Source organism: Micrasema longulum, unplaced genomic scaffold (assembly GCF_059751315.1).
Source record: "Micrasema longulum isolate JH-2025_06_02 unplaced genomic scaffold, ASM5975131v1 h1tg000537l, whole genome shotgun sequence".
Lineage (NCBI taxonomy): Eukaryota > Metazoa > Arthropoda > Insecta > Trichoptera > Brachycentridae > Micrasema > Micrasema longulum.
In genome coordinates, this window is record NW_028277733.1 from 271,330 (window position 1) to 289,492 (window position 18,163).

An 18,163-nucleotide genomic window follows, 5' to 3' on the forward strand; every position below is an offset into this window, starting at 1 on the left:
TGAACTGTGTAAGGTTGAGACATGCATTATCGACAGAATCAAGAAAGGGGTGCTGCGTTGGTTTAAACATATTGAGCGAATAGACAGGGAAAGAACGGCTAAAACAATCTACGATGCGAATGTTGATGGATGCAGAAGACGAGGAAGACCGAGAAAAACTTGGCACGATCAAGTCCATCAAATACTTGAAGATGGACATGTAAAGAGTTGGAATAATCGGCGTGCGTGCATGAGAAGATGTATGAATGCAGAGAAAGCGAGGTATATATGCAAAGATAGTGATATGGCGTTCTAACCTCTCTGCCTGCTCCTACGGGGAAACGGCACGATAGTTTGTTTGTTTTTGTTTTATTAGATTTTATTTTTTTCTATACTATTCGTGGTTGTACTCTTCTGACTTCATACTGAGAATGTTTGAGAAAAGAAAAAATGCGTACTTGCCTATGTATTTTTTCGAATTACTCCGTGGTTTTATGATCAACATAGGTGTAATGGAGAGTATTTTTCTTTATGTTCTGAATGACTACCTTAGACATAGGCAGCTTACGCTGTTTTATCTTCCTGCTTGCAGAACCAACCTGCCGATGGTAATGCCAGTAGGCAGAGCAATGTCTTTACTCAACCGTATCTCTTCGTATATCGACAACTTTCATATTAGTGAAAATAAGTTCAGAGAGGATAGCATTCTTTTTCTATAATTGCTGGGTATTTTCTAGCCTTCATCGCTCCTCTGCTGGGTATAAGCTTCTTCCAACCCCTTCTCCCCGTCCCTGTCGTGACTCTTCCGCATCCAAGCTCCACCAGTTATCTGGACACTGTCGGTGACCTTCCGAGACTCCTCTTATTTGCCCAGGGCCTTCAATTCAATATTTTGGTGTCTCCCTGTCCAGCCGAGGATAATGCAATTTAAAATTTATGAAACGGAGAAATTTATGCTGGATTCTTTCTATTTTGTTACAATGGTGAGCATAAAGAAATTACAAATACTTCTTCTTTATATTTTATTATACTCTCAAATACCTACACACAAACAACATTTTGTTTTGGGAAGAAAACTGTCATCCTTTTTTTTTTAAATCTGCCTGAAGAGACAATAATTTCTAATATTGATGTTTTTTGTTGATATTTCTTGATAAACCTCCAAAGTTAATGATTTTGATAAAATTATTAATAAAGTTATAAATGAAACTTCATGGTTTCGTTTAATTTTTTATAATATTAAATTTTATTTAAAAAAATTAAAACCAAACCAAGAAGTTTCATTGATAACTTTATTTATAATTTTATCAAAATCATTAACAATAATTTCTATCTGTCTTTAATGATTTACGCTTGTTGAGATTTTATTGAGTCACATAGTAAAAAAATAAGTAATTGCGATTTTCGTAACTTTTTTTTGACTAAGTGACGTTTGCCTCTTAAGAATATAATTTTAGGATTTAAATTGTATAATTGATTTAAAACTGAACGGCGACGATTTGAATTTCTATTGAAGTCTATTGAAATCTTCTAGGAATTTAGCAAAAACATTTGTTTGCACTTGTGCGATACTGCGACAGTGACTAGTGACTACCGAACATCTACGAAAGCTACCCTTCGGATATTTTATCTGTTATGCTATCCATAGTGTTGAAGTGCTTTATCTGTTAAGTTTTTAATTGTTTACTTTTTAGCACAAACACTTTACAAATTTACTATTATGCTCAATGTTTGTTTTTGTAAATTTATTGATAATTTTAAGGACTTTACTCGTCCATGCACTTTGTAGCTGCAAGACGATTAGTAATCTAGCTTCAATAAGTAAATGTTATCAACTATCAAATATCCAAATTTAGTAAATGAGGTCTAGAATTCCAACCGTCCATGCGCTCAGTAGCTGCAAGACTTGTTGTTATCTAACTTCTATTTTAATAAATTTGTTTTTCAATTTTTTTAAATATCTCTAAAACTCTAACCTCCATTGTCAAATAAAAAAACAGAAATGTAAATGAGGGCTAAATGTCTTATTGTCCATGCGCTCTGTAGCTGCAAGACGTGTAATCTAGCTCCTATATATCATAACTGCAGACGAGAAACAAGAATCCTAACCGTCCATGCACTCTGTAGCTGCAAGACGTGCTGGGATATTTATTTATTGTACAGCGCCCTTGAGGTGATTTTCACAAAAACGGCGCTGTATAAATTATCCAAATATAAATAAATAAATAAATAACCTTTGACCGTCAGTTTACAAATTGAGATCATAAAACACACAAACATTGGTTATTGTTACGAGCGATTTTAACGATTCGTAGCGTATATGGAAATTTAATGGATTGTTTATAATACAAAACCAGCCCTCAATCAGTCAACTACTTGGACCAAAAAATACACTTTTTTATTCAAACTCTTATGAATTACTGAAAATTTTCTTAATTCGGAGCATTCGAAAGAATAAATGAGCCTCACCAATTATCCCTATTTCAAGCTAATTGAAAATAAAAAAAATACTGCTTAATCTCTCCCCACCCCTAGTTTACCCCCCTGCCCTTAGTCATGCCTGTTCCATTTCAATCGCGAGACTAATTATCAGATTAATTGATGGAAATTACTCAGAGTGGAATTTGATTAAAATAAAAGAAAAAGGGAAAAATTTGCACGGCAAGAAAAGTGGAAGTTTTCTTAATCCAATTTATAAATTTGTGATGAATATTGAAATGGTTCAGCGAAGTATAGAGATAAAAAATATTTTAATTTTTCTAATTTGATGAAGCTTTAACGTTAACAATTATGCTCAATTAGTTTTTTGACAATTTCGAAAATTTTTTCATTTATATATATAGTCAAGTTTCGTAATGAGTGTTTGGTTGTAATTTATAGTATTTTTATTTTTTACTCAATATAAATAATTGAGATCTTATTATTCGTATTTACAAAACTATTTTAATTTTCCGACCATTTCGTAAAAGTTGTAAATAATTTGCTGAAAAAATCAAAATCGAGTTGTGATGGAATGGAATTTTAACCTGGGACCTTCGGTCCGTGAGTCAACAATACTACCATGGGCCACAACCCGGTACAAAGGTTATTTATAGAAGTAAAAGTCGTGTGACACAAAAGTCCACAAATTTGGAATGAAGTGACCGGTTTCATTGCTTTGCAACATGCCCAGTATCATGAATGTTTAACTTTACAAAAATAGACATTGGAAAAATTGAAGAAATACTGATATTCATAAATGTGCAGAGTACTGAGTGATACACAGTGAGTGAAATGGCTACTTAAACAAGTCATATTATTCCTGTCTGCAAAACGTTTTTCCTCCATAGCCAATTCTCATGATTATTGTTGTAAATGTTTTAACAAATTGATTTAAATTGTATTCTGAATTTATTTAAAATAAAACACAGGTATAGAGATAAAAAATATTTTAATTTTTCTAATTTGATGAAGCTTTAACGTTAACAATTATGCCCAATTAGTTTTTTGACAATTTCGAAAATTTTCTTCATTTATATACAGTCAAGTTTCGTAATGAGTGTCTGGTTGTAATTTATAGTTTTTTTATTTTTTAATCGATAGAAATAATTGAGATCTTATTATTTACAAAACTATTTTAATTTTCAGACCATTTCGTAAAAGTTGTAAATAATTTGCTGAAAAAATCCAAATCGAGTTGTGATGGAATGGAATTTCAACCTGGGACCTTCGGTCCGTGAGTCAACAATACTACCATGGGCCACAACCCGGTGCAAAAGTTATTTATAGAAGTAAAAGTCGTGTGACACAAAAGTCCACAAATGTGGAATGAAGTGACCGGTTTCATTGCTTTGCAACATGCCCAGTATCATAAATGTTTAACTTTACAAAAATATACATTGGAAAAATTGAAGAAATACTGATATTCATAAATGTGCAGAGTACTGAGTGATACACAGTGTGTGAAATGGCTACTTAAACAAGCCAATTTCAGGTCAAGTCATATTATTCCTGTCTGAAAAACGTTTTTCCTCCATAGCCAATTCTCATGATTATTGTTGTAAATGTTTTAACAAATTGATTTATATTGTATTCTGAATTTATTTCAAATAAAACACTTTGTAAATTTACCACACAAGAGTTTAATATACGAGTATTATAACTCGACTAGTTTTGAGTAATCACTGTTACCCATCCTCAGGTGTAAATATAAATAAAATATTTAAATTTATTTTAACAGAGAGGGAAAACGTTTTTGAGAAGGGAATAAAGAAGTCTAGGCATTTACAGGGCTTATGATCTGTCATTGTCTGGTTTAAGTGGCCACTTTATAATGACAGGTCATAAGCCCTGTAAATGCCTAGACTTCCATATTCCCTTCTCAAAAACGTTTTCCCTCTCTGTTGAAATAAATTTATATATGAACAACTCCCTAGGGAGAAAATCCAGCCAGTCTGCAAGCATTTGGACATACTCAAACCAAACATTAATAAATAAAATAGTTTATATTTACACCTGAGGATGGGTAATACTGATTACCCGAAATTAGTCGTGTTATAATATATTTAATTCTTGTGAGGTAAATTTACAAAGTGTTTTATTTTAAATAAATTAAAAATGTTTTTTCCACAAAGTAAATGCTGAAACAATAAACAATATAATATTGTATTCTCTTTTATTATTATAGAAAAAAAAATAGTCAGCAATTCATAGCATCTTTACCGAACACTACGCAAGTATCGCGACCGGCTTTACCAGTATTTTAACATATTACAACAGAGATGATGAACATATAAGAGAAGGCAAGATAAAAGTCCAGGCATCTACAGGGCTTATGATCTGTCAATGGCTGGTTCAAGTGGCCACTTTACACACTGTGTAACATTCACCATTCTGCCCATATTTGAACATCTGTATTCCTTCAATTCCTTCATCTGCTGATGTTTGCGAAGTTAAAGAGCTAAAACCTTTGTTTATGTGAGTGAGATTCATGTGATTGAATGATTTCACCTTCATACTAGGCAACGCTTGAAATTTTTGTTTTTCAATTTTGATACTTCTTCATGGACCAGGTGGATTTATCAACAATATTTTGAGTTTGTCCAAATTTTTGCAGACAAGGACTGGATTTAACTCCCTGGGGAGCTGTTTATTTTAACATATTACATCAGAGATGATGAACATTTTAGACACACTGTGTAAAGTGGCCACTTGAACCAGCCATTGACAGGTCATAAGCCCTGTTGATGGCTGGACTTCTATATTGCCTTCTCTTAAATGATCGTCATCTATGTTGTAATATGTTAAAATAAACAGCTCCCCAGGGAGTTAAATCCAGCCCTTGTCTACAAAAATTTGGACAAACTTAAAATTTTGTTTACCAGTATTATTTCTTCGATTGAACGCGAATAAAAAAATAATAAAAATCGGTTCACTTTTGAGGGGCAGGAAACGGAACGGCGAAACGTCGATTTCGTCGATTTCAGCTGACCAAAATCAGCCCGTCAAGCAGTTGTCTTTTTTCACTGTATTAGGGAGGCATTTGCGAGAGAGTGACAGAAAGACAATGTTGAAATACTTATTCGTCAAAACTCTCACCTATCACATCTCCACTTAATATCGTAACATCCTTGTAGCTGTAAATGTTCACATGAAACGTCATTAAAACAGGAGTGGTTCTCAATAGTGCAGTGAAGTCAGCCCTCCTCCGCGGCTACCCCACTTTACTCGTCATATTAACATTGATGCAGCCATAAACGGCGGTATGAAGAACGATAAAATCAAACTTACCCCGCTTCACGGTGCTACACGATGTCAATTAACGGTTAATCGTTATCTGATTACGTCATTATTTGTCAAACGAACACACGTTGCTTAACCCCGCAATGACAGTGAGGGTAAAAAAAAAATTATGTCCGTAAAAAAAAAACGTTAAAAAAATATACTCATATATTTTATTTTATTTGATTTAATTTGGGAAATCAACAGTTCTACATATATATTTACAGTAAACAAACAGATATATATTGGTGGTCTTCCGGGCAGACGCCGCACGGTAATGAGCAATGGTATAGGGGATTTTAGAGCTGTTGATTAATGGAATTATTGACGTAATCTCTCCATAATCTATTTACTATGTAATGGGTATCGCAAATCCGTCTAACTTCTTGACTCTAGATTCTGCCTCTTTTGGGTTTCCCTGCGATTGCCTGTAGTACTTTCATCTCTGACGTTCTGAGCAGTTATTTGGTTTTTCTATTTAGTTTTTTTATTCAGTTTTTCTACTTGTTTTTTCGTATTTTTTATTTTCTCTCTATCTTTCCTCGCCTATGTTGTATATACCATGATTTGGTCTGACACACGTTTTGTATATCCGAATTATGTTTCCAATATTCATGTGTTCATTGTACTATACGACATTTCTTAGGCATCCAGATGTTTACTAACTGAGATGGATGTGTTCTCATCATCACTATGGCAGCATCATCTGCATGGCATATGATGTTAATGACCTTATCTCCCTTAGTATATTAACTACTTTTTTTTATTCTTAAAAGCGTTCTTTTAATATGCATCTATTCTGCTTGTGTAAGAAAAGGTTTTAGGCGTATATATTGTTGTTGTATATTTAGTTATAAAGGTGCTAAACTTGCTTTGTTTCTTTGTTGTTCTCAATATGTGTTATTTTATAAATGCTAATAATATTTATGTCCCGAATTGAGTTGTTGTAACTCCTGGGAATGTGATTCAATGTATTTTACTTGTAAAATACTTTGTGTTATATGATTTATAAATAAAAATAAAAATATAGTGCATAAACTCAGAACTAATAACAAATTTCCACAAAGTATACAAAGTTAGTAAAGAAAATATATTACCCATTAAATAAACACATATAAGTTTATACATAGGAAAATGTTATTTTCATGTACTCGTAAATATATTTTTCAATAATCAAAGATTTTTAAAATATTTTTTTAAGAACAGTAAGTTATTGCAAATTGGGCGGGATCAGGACAAGAATGCTTGAAGAGAGGATAAGAAGGGGAAGGGAGACGTACATATTTATTATTATAATGTTTACTAAGTTGCATAATGCATTTTTAGTGTAAATTTTAAATCTGACAGAGTGATGTTTGTGTAATCTATATCTTTATTATTTGTATTGTACACTGAAAAAGTCCTACGAAAAAAGCATTTTTAACATACGATGTTTTACTTATTGGTACATGAAACAGGTGGTACCGTCTGCAAATCCTAGCTGGCCCATGTAGTTATCATTAGTATTTATCAGTTTTAGACTCAGGGGACAGTATGACTGGAAGAAATACGTCTCTCTTATAAATTTTAAAAGGGAGTGTATCAATTTATTATTTTCAAATTGAAATACTTTAAAAATACCATATTGATTTATATTGTGTATCTTTTATTAACTTATATCTGTATTCTCAATCATTATTTTTCTAACTTTTTATAATTTTTAAGATTCTATTAATATACTTGATGAAAAAAATAAACTTTTGTTCTCTCTTCTACTGTATATGTATGTACTATATGTTATATAATCAAATATTTTTTACTAACATGTAAGATTATATTATATTTTTATTTTTCTTAATTTATTTTTGTTTTTTGTTACTTGTGTGTAAAATACACGTCCGTCTTTTTATTTTTGTATGTAAAATATGTAAAAGCCTAAAAGGCGTTTTAATAAGAATAATAAAATTACAACAGCTTGCCCACCACATACCGCATCTGAGGACACAAGTCTCCTTGGCGGTGCCCACATACACGGAAAATTTGCTCGTTGTCAAACGAGAACAGCTGCCTGAAGGAACTTTCTGAAATCTGGTAGCCTTAGCATCTCTGTGCTGAAAGAAAGTAATCCAGAAGTACACACTATGTACTTCATTAGATTGAGAAGAGAGGGAAGTGAATTCTTCACTGACTGGGATTAAATTGATTGGACATGATCAATTCGCTGAAATAATTACCAAACTTTTTAAAAGCCTCGAAATTCTTTTTAGAAGCCACCAGATCTGTATATCCAATAGGACCTATAACAGGGCCACGGATAGTAAATAAATAAAAAGATAAAATAACAACAGCAACTTCAAATAAGTCCGACTCTCGGGCATCCTAGAGTGGTTCTTGTGATCCCGCTGGACCGGAGTAATGTGACCACTGGCCTGGCCTTACCAGAGAAAAGGCGCGTGCCAAATCATCAATTCCACAAAACCGAAGCCCATCGGTTAAAGAAAAGTTACCCCTACAGAAAATCCCCGGAGAAGGCAACGGAAAACCGCTCTAGTAACACTTCCCTGGAATCCCAGGATATAACTAGGGCGAGAAACGTCCAAGCAATGGCCTAATGGATATTCGCCATAGTGATCGCCAACGTCGGGGGGTCCTGATACCTGACACAGTGCACAAAGAATAAGAAATGATTAATATTTAAATATTTTGTTGCACTATACTTAAAATTCGGACGTAAATAACAACAAAAAAGTAACCCAGGAATGGTCAAAGTAATATTGGTATAGTTTTTATGTCCCAATATGGTAGGTGCGTAGGTACAAGGGGCAAATCGTGTATAGAAGTGATTTTTCGCTGTTTACCATTATATTTGACTAACCATAATAATGTTAAATTGTTACTTTATTTACAGAAAAATAAGTAAATAATTACTATTTACTTAAAATCATTTACACCGTTTGTATTTTTATTCTAACACAAATATAAATATTAATAAAGCGCGCTCAGCGCCTGCGGTGAGCCAAGAAACTAGCCGATTATTCCAGCTTATTTTTTCATTCAAATAAGTATACTACATTTTTAATGTCTTAATCCCAGTGCGGGTTTTTCTCATAGATTAAACTTGCAGATAAGACAAATTATTTGAAGATTCTTGATTTGGAAAACAGTATTTCAAACATTGTTTCTTGAGGACTATTTTTCTTTGAGATGATACTTTTGACACAAGACCATAATTAATTTCATACGTCATATTGCTGGATATATAGCGCTCCACGCGGCCGTTTTTAGCGCTATTACTTACTAGAACAATTCGGCTAGTTGACATTTCAATTGAATATCTAATATCGACTGAATTCATAGTGGTATTTTTTATGTATTTTTTAATTAATTACATATTAAAGTAATGGACAATATATATTTATAATATAATATTTCACGAAATTACATAGTTTGAGTTGATTTCATAGATGAGAGTTGTTGTATCACACAGAACCTTAGAAAACTATCAATTTACATTATATATTACTTATATTATATTATGTACCTCCTGTGTAGGTACTAATATATGATTTTTTTTATAGCTTACCTATAAATAAAATCACCATTCGCCACTGCTAGGTACATACTGTCTTGTGGTAAGAACTTAACATGTTCATCCTTTTCCCATCCAATGGAGCATTGGGCACTTGATTTGCAAATAAATGCCATGTACTCAATCATCTGTTACATAAAAGTGGGGTGAGTCCGCCGCCTCAGGTTCCAGTCCAGGAACAATTAAATAAATTTTAGTTTTTACAACGTTCAAAATTGATCGGAACCAGCATGAACACAATCACAATACTAGAGAAAAGAACAAAATTAGACTTCCATTTAGGAAAAAGGCAAAGTCACAAAATTCAATTTTATTTAAAGCAATTAAAAAGTATTACGAAATGGAAAAAAATATTTATGAAGAAAAAAACATATCAAAATTTAAAATAATGGTTAAGACATATGTGATAAACAATTTATAAATTAAATATATTTGCAATGTTATTATTAGAACACACATAACAATATGTATGATATGTGTGCCCTTTTTTAAGATTAAAATAAAAAAATAAAAAAACAATAAATTTGTTTATTTAAACTCTTTATATACATACATATGCATAAAGGCGGGTATATTTCCTTAAGGCAATTTCTTTTTACCTACCCAAACCGTTCAATTTGGGAAAATCAGTGGTATATGTGGTATACATATTGTTGGTTTATTAATAATTTCTTTTTTATAACAAAAATTGATAAAAATATATTTTTCAAGAAGTAAAAATTAAATTTATTTGTACACTGTGCTATGAAGAGTGGAAATGGAAAGGAAAGAAAAAAATGAAAGGAAAAATTCGAATATTAAGATTTTGACATTTCAATCTTGATTTAAATGTAAAAAAAGAAATGGTATCTCTGACATTTGTGGGTAAATTGTTCCATAGTTGAACAGCTACAACTGTGTGAGAGGAAACAAAAAAAGAGCGGTGAATGGATATTAAAATGGTGTTTTTGTAACTAGAACGAAGAAATAGTTCATGTTGTGATAAAGGTTGAAAGAGCTCTCTCAGATAAACAGACAAAGTGGCATTATTTAAAATATAATGAAAAAGAAATAAAATGTGAATGTTTCTTCTATGCCCGATACTGAGCCAATGTAGTTGCGAGCGGTATTTGGTTATATGGTCGAATTAGCAAAAATTAACGATACAACGTATACAAACATTCTGCAATCATATATATATCACGTCCAGTTCTTCAGAAACTGAACTCAGGACCTCAAGAATAAAAAGCAAATCCGCCAACTAACACACAACAAAGCACACTTATCGGCACTCGAATTTTTTGTCTATGATTTTTACCCGAAAGCGGCCATAGAATTGAAAACACAAAAAAAACATGATTAAAATATACGATTCACATTATGTCTTTCAGGATTTTGATGGAAATGTCTTTAAGTTGTCTTTATGTATATTTGTCTTATATCTAGCAGTATAATATTATTTGATAGTTTGCTAAACAACAACTGGCAACTGTCTAATTGGTCAACTTTTCAAATTTTTGTAAAATTCTGTTTTTTATTTGACGTCAAGACGTTTTTTATTTTTGTGATTTGTTCAATTAATTTCCTCACACGGAAGATTCTAAATATCTCATTTTATCTGTATTGTTTCTGATTAAAAATGTTTTAGAGTTGATTTATAATGCCCGCAGCTCGTTGAAGGGTTACCTTCCGTTCGACATAAGCTAATCACCCCCCAAATCACCTGTTGGTAAATCCCTCCCTTGATCGCTTGTCAAACCAAGTGGATCATTAAACTGGCACACGTGAGATCAACAGCCTCCAATAAGCTCTGGGTACACTCATACGGGGAGAAGGCTTCATCAAATATTTTATATCAGCCATTAAAGATCGGTGCATGTCATTCTATTGCATATTAACTTCGACACATAATATTACAACGAAGATGATAAGTTTTCTGAGAGAAAAAAATATAAAATTGTAGTCATTTTGTTTCTATAATGTTTATTTTATTACCAACCGGTTTCAAAGTTACACACGCTTCCTTATAAAGGTCAAATTTAGCTATGAATATTATCCTATTTTATTATTCTAGTCTTTGTGTCATGTAGTTTACGTTTTTTGAGTTTTAATTTATTTTTTTATTTTTATTTTTATTATTTTACATATTTATTACAGCAATATACAAGTAATTATTTATACAACAAATTAATTCAGTAGTAACAGTAAGCATACATATTTTTTATTTTTGCTGTTAGTTCATCTAAACTGCCTAACTAGGGATAGCTTCCCCGTTCTAAGGCAGTAAATGATGTATTTTATAATGATATTTAAAAGTATTTACAGTTTTATCATAATGTGTGCTTTTTCAGTCTTAAAGGTAAACAATGAATATCCAGAGAAAACATAAATAATACCAAAATCTCTATATCCTAAGTCCCAAGTCATTACTATTAAAACAAGCAACCAGCTTACGTCCTTCTACATCGGACAACAAATTCTCTCTCTCCCTCCGACCAATATGGATTAAGAATGCAGTCAACACCTTCCTCAGCCTCGCAATCCCACCACATTTCCACGAAACTGGGATAAGGTTATATACCCTCGGGCCTATATAATATTGCTGCCTTTGAGCTAAAAAAGTATTGACTCCTCTCTGTAGAATCAGATCCTTATTGGAGTGTCTAGTATTATGAACATTACAAACCCTTGCGTATTTTTCCCTGTTGAGATGTGTGACCGCTACTGACCTCAATATATACTGTTGACGAATATCCAGCACTTGAAATTCTTTGAAGAGCGAATCACTCGGGTATCGGTATGTTTTTTTTAATATAACTCTTAACACTGATTTTTGAGCTATAGCTGCTGAAGCCATAGTCGTTTTAGTGCAGCTTCCCCAGCCAATCAGACCATACGTTAGTATTGAATTATGTTCTATATTTATTCATGTACAAATACATAAATATATCAATTGTTACTGAACGGCGTGACTGCAGTTCATCAGTAATTGCTGATAACCAAGACCGTATAGATTCTATAACATGTCAAAAATGTATACAACACCTACATATATTTTTATCAGTAGAATAACGACGGACTTAAAAAATATTAATACCATCAAATCTCTTTAGTACTCACTGGTTCGATCCCGTCTAGAATATGCTTCTCCAATTTGGTCTCGATTCTATAGGAACAATATTAATCATATCGTGTGTGTCCAAAACTGTTTTCTAAGAAATGTGGCATGGTAACTTGGATTGCAAAGGAATAATTATTCCTATTAGAGATATCTCACAACCTGCCTTCATTGGTGAAACGTGGAACAAAGATAAGGACCTTATTTGCATTTTAAAAATACTTAATGCCACAAGTGATGTCCCATCTTTGTTGCGATCAATTTCTTTTCATGTTCCCAACCATGTCACCGGAAGTCAACATTTGCTTTTTATCAAATCTTCTTATAGAAATTTTAGTTTTTATGTCCCAATGTCCAAAATGTGTAGATTAGTCAATCCGTCACACAACTGGGAATTCTTTGGGATAGGTCCTCTGGCTTTTTGTCGATCTCTTCGCCACCCAAAAAATGTGGGATGAAGTTGGATTGGCATGTTTAGGCTCGAAGCCTAATATGTTGATCGTGTTCATGAACATACTATAAACCATTATTTTATTGCCCTCGTTTGTCTTTGACACATAGTTTATGTCATTTTCGTTCAGTTTCTTGTAGATATGTTTCTTTATATAACTGTTGTTATTGATTGAAATCGTATAAATATAATAAATAACTAAATAAAATTACATGAAAAATACATAAATGATCCAAAACAAATATGTATACAAAACACAAAACTCAACAAAAAAAATCACGTTCTAAAATCCAGATTCTCAGCATACATTTCTCTTTTAACCTGACATGTTGATATATTTTTTTGTATTTTTAATGGGATCTTTTTATAGATTTTCAGTAAAGTGTAAATTGATTTTCTTTTCTCGTTTTATTAATAAATTTTGTTTTAACCAGACCATCTACGTTAGAAACTGAGTAGATATTTCCACATGCTACAATTAACTTTTGTATTCAGATACAAAGGCATGCTAAGAAACCAGCTTGCACCATAAAAAAACCTTAATGGACAGAATATTCATTGATTTATATAAAAATAATATTGGAACATCGTGTCACCGATGGAGTCTGCATATTTTTTTTTTAAAACAACTATTTGATCATTGAATTTTGTGAATTTTGAACAAGGTTTACGTTTAAACTCCATAAAGTTATAGCGTATCTTATAATTGTAAATAAATAAATAAAAAAAACTGAATTTGCAAACTATCTGATAAAAAGTGATTATTATTTAATACAGGTACAGGGCTGAAGGTTCTACATGTTGACAACAAAACCTTATTTTTATATTCCTTAGCAATTTTAAAAATTAAAAAGGAATAAATAATTACAATCAAATTAATTATTTTTGCTATAGCCAACTCCTGTTTAATTTTAGTAATCCAAATGATCGAGTGTTAACCCCCCACCCTCTAACCCCATACAACATACCATAAATACAAAATACTACATGACACAAAGACTTTATTATTTAAATAAGATTTGTCATTTTTTAATCTATAGCTTTTTTATTATTTTGATAGTAAGGCTAGTTAAATAATAGAAAAGATTGATGCATTTTGCAGAAAAATTAAACAAATATACGAATATCGTCATTGATAACTCATCCAACCACCCTACTTCCCAAAACCATTCCGTATTTCATTCAATGTTGCATCGTTTAATAAATGTTCGTCTTTCTAAACTTAACTTCGAAAATAAATTAAATTTCATTAAACAATTGCTAAATTTAATGGATATACAATTAATTTAATGAATACTCTATTAAATAGAAAATTAAAGAAAAAATAAATCAAACATTATTTATATCCTGTCAATAGTATTTGTAATAATATTAATAATGATAATAAATGGAAAAGAATTATTTATGTAAATAGCTACTTTATCCACTAATGAATCCAATTTTTTGCCAGATAATATCAAACTTGTTTTTAATACAAATAACAATATTGGTAAATTATTGCTTATTAATTAGGATAAAAATAACAATATTTTGAGTTTGTCCAAATTTTTGTAGACAAGGACTGGATTCAACTCTTTGGGGAGCTGTTTATATTAACATTTTACAACAGAAATGAAGAACATTAAAATGAAGGTAATATAGAAGTCTAGGCATCTACAGGGCTTATGACCTGTCAGTAGCTGGTTTAAGTGGCCACTTTACACACTGTGTAACATTCACCATTCTGCCTATATTTGAACATCTATATTCCTTCAATTCTTTCATCTGTTGATGTTTGTAAAGTTAAACAGCTGAAACCCTTTATTTATGCGGGTGAGATTCATCCAGTTGAATTATTTCACCCACATACTAGGCAACGCCTGAAAATATTATTTTTTCAATTTCATTTCCCTTTTCAATTCCCTTGTTTACAAAAATTTGGACAAACTCAAAATATTGTTGATAAATTACCTGATCTATGAAGAAGTATAGAACATAGCCTAGACTTCTATATTACTTTCTCTTAAATGTTCTTCATCTCTGTTGTAAAATGTTAACAAAGACTTGATTTATTACTTCCATATGTATTAGATTTAGTTTTTAGTGAACGCTTAAAATTATAAAAAATTATAATATTTATTACCAAATTAAACCTTTATAAAGAAGCGTCCATAGCTTCAAAACGGGTAAGTGAAAAAAATGTGAAGTGTTTAGAAAAAAAGTCTATTAATTTCATATTTTTACTACATTACTATGACCACAAAATATGTGTTTCAAATATTAAAAAAAAATAGGCATTTTTTTAATGAAAACTTTTGTTCGCTCATATTCATTTTTTGTTCCTGGACTGGCACATTAAGCGTAAAACCGATCACGTTATCTTTAATAAATCAAAAATGATCAAGAAACGTTTCAATTAAAACACTAATGTTATGCACTGGAAGCTGATAGGAAAATGATCAGTTTTATTATACCTTTCATTATAGTAACGTGGCAGAATGACAATACCCAAAATAAGCCTTCATTGCAAGTTGCCAAACTCACAATGAAAAAGGCAATGGTTGCAATATACTTTGGTCAAATTTAAATTGCAGTTTATGAGATTAAACCTTTATAGTATAACTCAAGATTTAAAAAAAAGAAGTATTTAAAGGCGATACTGATAAGAAAACGAAAGAGACACATGCATGTAACATGAGACACATGCATGTAACATGATCACTGTTGTTGTATGAACGCAGCTCCTTATGAAACATAGGGTCTGGAAGTGTGTGAAAATAACGATTTTACAATCAGAACTCTATTTTATATTCGCCCTGAGAATCACAATATTAAATAAACGAAGATTTTAATTGATGATATGTAATTACATATTTATCAAATACCCCACTTGTAAACGACAAATAATACAAACGATTTAGTTCGATACGATATTGTTGACTTGACTACAGTTTACACCAATCCTCTATTTACGGATTTAATAACAATGTTTGCACCCTTCACATGTCATTACCAATTGATTCCTACTCGCAGCCCTGTCTGTTTATTGACAGCTGTTTTCATATGACGTGTTAACACCCCTTATCAACTGTCACCCTTTGTTACCATGTGTTATGCATGGGAAAAGTGTCATACATCAAAATCAAGCAAATGCTATTAATTTTTAAATGACTTATTTTTATTTTAAAAATGTAGAGCTACTTAGTTTTAATCACTTATTATTTTTTTTAATACCGTCTGGTTTCAAAGCTACACAAGCATCAAGGTATAAAAAACTAATATTTTGAGTTTTTTTACTGACATTTCTTGGTGGAACTGCATTTCACTATTATTTATATATTTATTATAATTTTTTTATAAGTGACCGGGTTTCATCGTGACCGCCATCGTCAGACTGGTGGGAGACTGAACAAATTTCTATATTGTATACAAGTGCAATCAGGGGTTGTTAATCATTATTTTATGTAATTATGGAAATAAAAGAGTTCAAAATAAAATTATTTAAGCATAAGGTAATAACAATTGTAAAAATGAAAAAGAACTCGAAAAATTGATATACGAAGTTAATACAGCTTTCCTGAAAAAGGCTTGAAAATGAACGCTTCAACAACTAAAGTAATGAGTGATGCAAACCAATCATGTAACATTTTAGGAAATGGACAAAAATCATTGAAAAGGTTGACTGTTGTATGTACTTAGGACACGAATTTAAGCTTGGAAAAGATAATCAAGAGGTAGAACTAGAATAAAGGCGAGGTTTAGCATGGGCTGCCTTTGATAAGCTATTATTTATCCTAAAATCTCCGAAGTATTTACATTACTTAAAGAAGAAACTTTTCGATGCTTGTGTTCTCCCTGTACTGACATATGGCTGTGAAACTTTTGTGTTCAAGAAAAAAAAAATTCACAAATTATCAGTGACACAGAGAGCCATGGAAAGGAGAATGCTGGGTATTTCGTTGAGAGACAGAAAAACCAATACATGGATAAGAGCGAGAACAGAGGTCACTGCTGTGGTCTATAGGGCTGCCAACCAGAAATGGAGCTGGGTTTGTCATATAGCCAGAATCACAGACTCTAGATGGACCAAAAAAGTCCTGGAATCGCGACCCAGAACGGGTAGAAGAAGTGTCGGCAGGCCTCAGACAAGGTGGTCTGATGACATAAGACGAGTTGCAGGAAGTGGTTGGATACGGTTGGCTCAGGATAGGGAATTATGGAGACTATAGGGGGAGGCCTATGTTCACCATTGGACAAGAGACGGCTGATGATGATGATGATGAATAACAATTATGTGAATATAAGTTTTGTTTGAATGTATATAATAAAAACTGGTGTAAATTATACAATTTTATGAAGTTTCATAATGAAAATGTATTTGAATTTCATGTATTTAAATTTAATTAAGACTATCACAAGGGCCAATGGTTGGTAGTTCCATCGATAACTATGTCCCCGGGCCTGAGGTAATTGAGTGATTCTCTGAAAGCAAAATACCCGCCAGTTGTAGCAAAATTCCCGCAAACGATGTCGGTGATAAGGAAACCCGGACACTGGTAAAAAATTATAAATAAAAGTGGAATAAAACTATATTCGTATTTATATGAGTATAATATCGAAATATATTTTGATGATAATTCATTGCCATGTGCCCCAGTAGTGCGGATAGAGAAATGACTATTTTTGACTTGTGTCACTTTCGCTATGCGTTCACGATATGTGATGGTGTTACGGCGTTATTAACCCGTGGGGGGGATTTCAGTGAACACGTTTTCAGTTGATTCAACTGATTAAAAATCCTGAAATGAAACGTTTTTCAATTCAGTCAAATGGCGTGATGCCGTTATTCAATTTCAATTATATTTTGAGAGAATTCAAAAAATCTGAAAACAAACAATGGACAATATTTTTACCTTTTTAAATAAATGTTCTTTTGTTTTATAATTATGTTGATTAAAGCTCTGAATTACTAGATTAAAATATTTATAATCCTTTAACTTTAGTATAACTCAATGTAAATACTCAATATTATTGATGTTTAATAAGTTTATGTAGTTTACGATTTTTCCGTGTCCAGGCGGATGAAGAATACAGTTCTCGGTAAAAATATGACCATATGTTTTCGACTCAATTCGATGGATGTGTAGTAATGGTAAACGCGTTTGCCTACCAATCTTGTGGTCCTGGGTTCGATCCCTAGCAGGATGGAAGTGAAAATTGATATTAAAGGTTTTTTTATAAACCCTTACGAATAACATTCATTTGACAAAATAATTTTTATTTTTTAAATTAATATTCTATTGTTAATGATAATATTTTTAACAAGTTT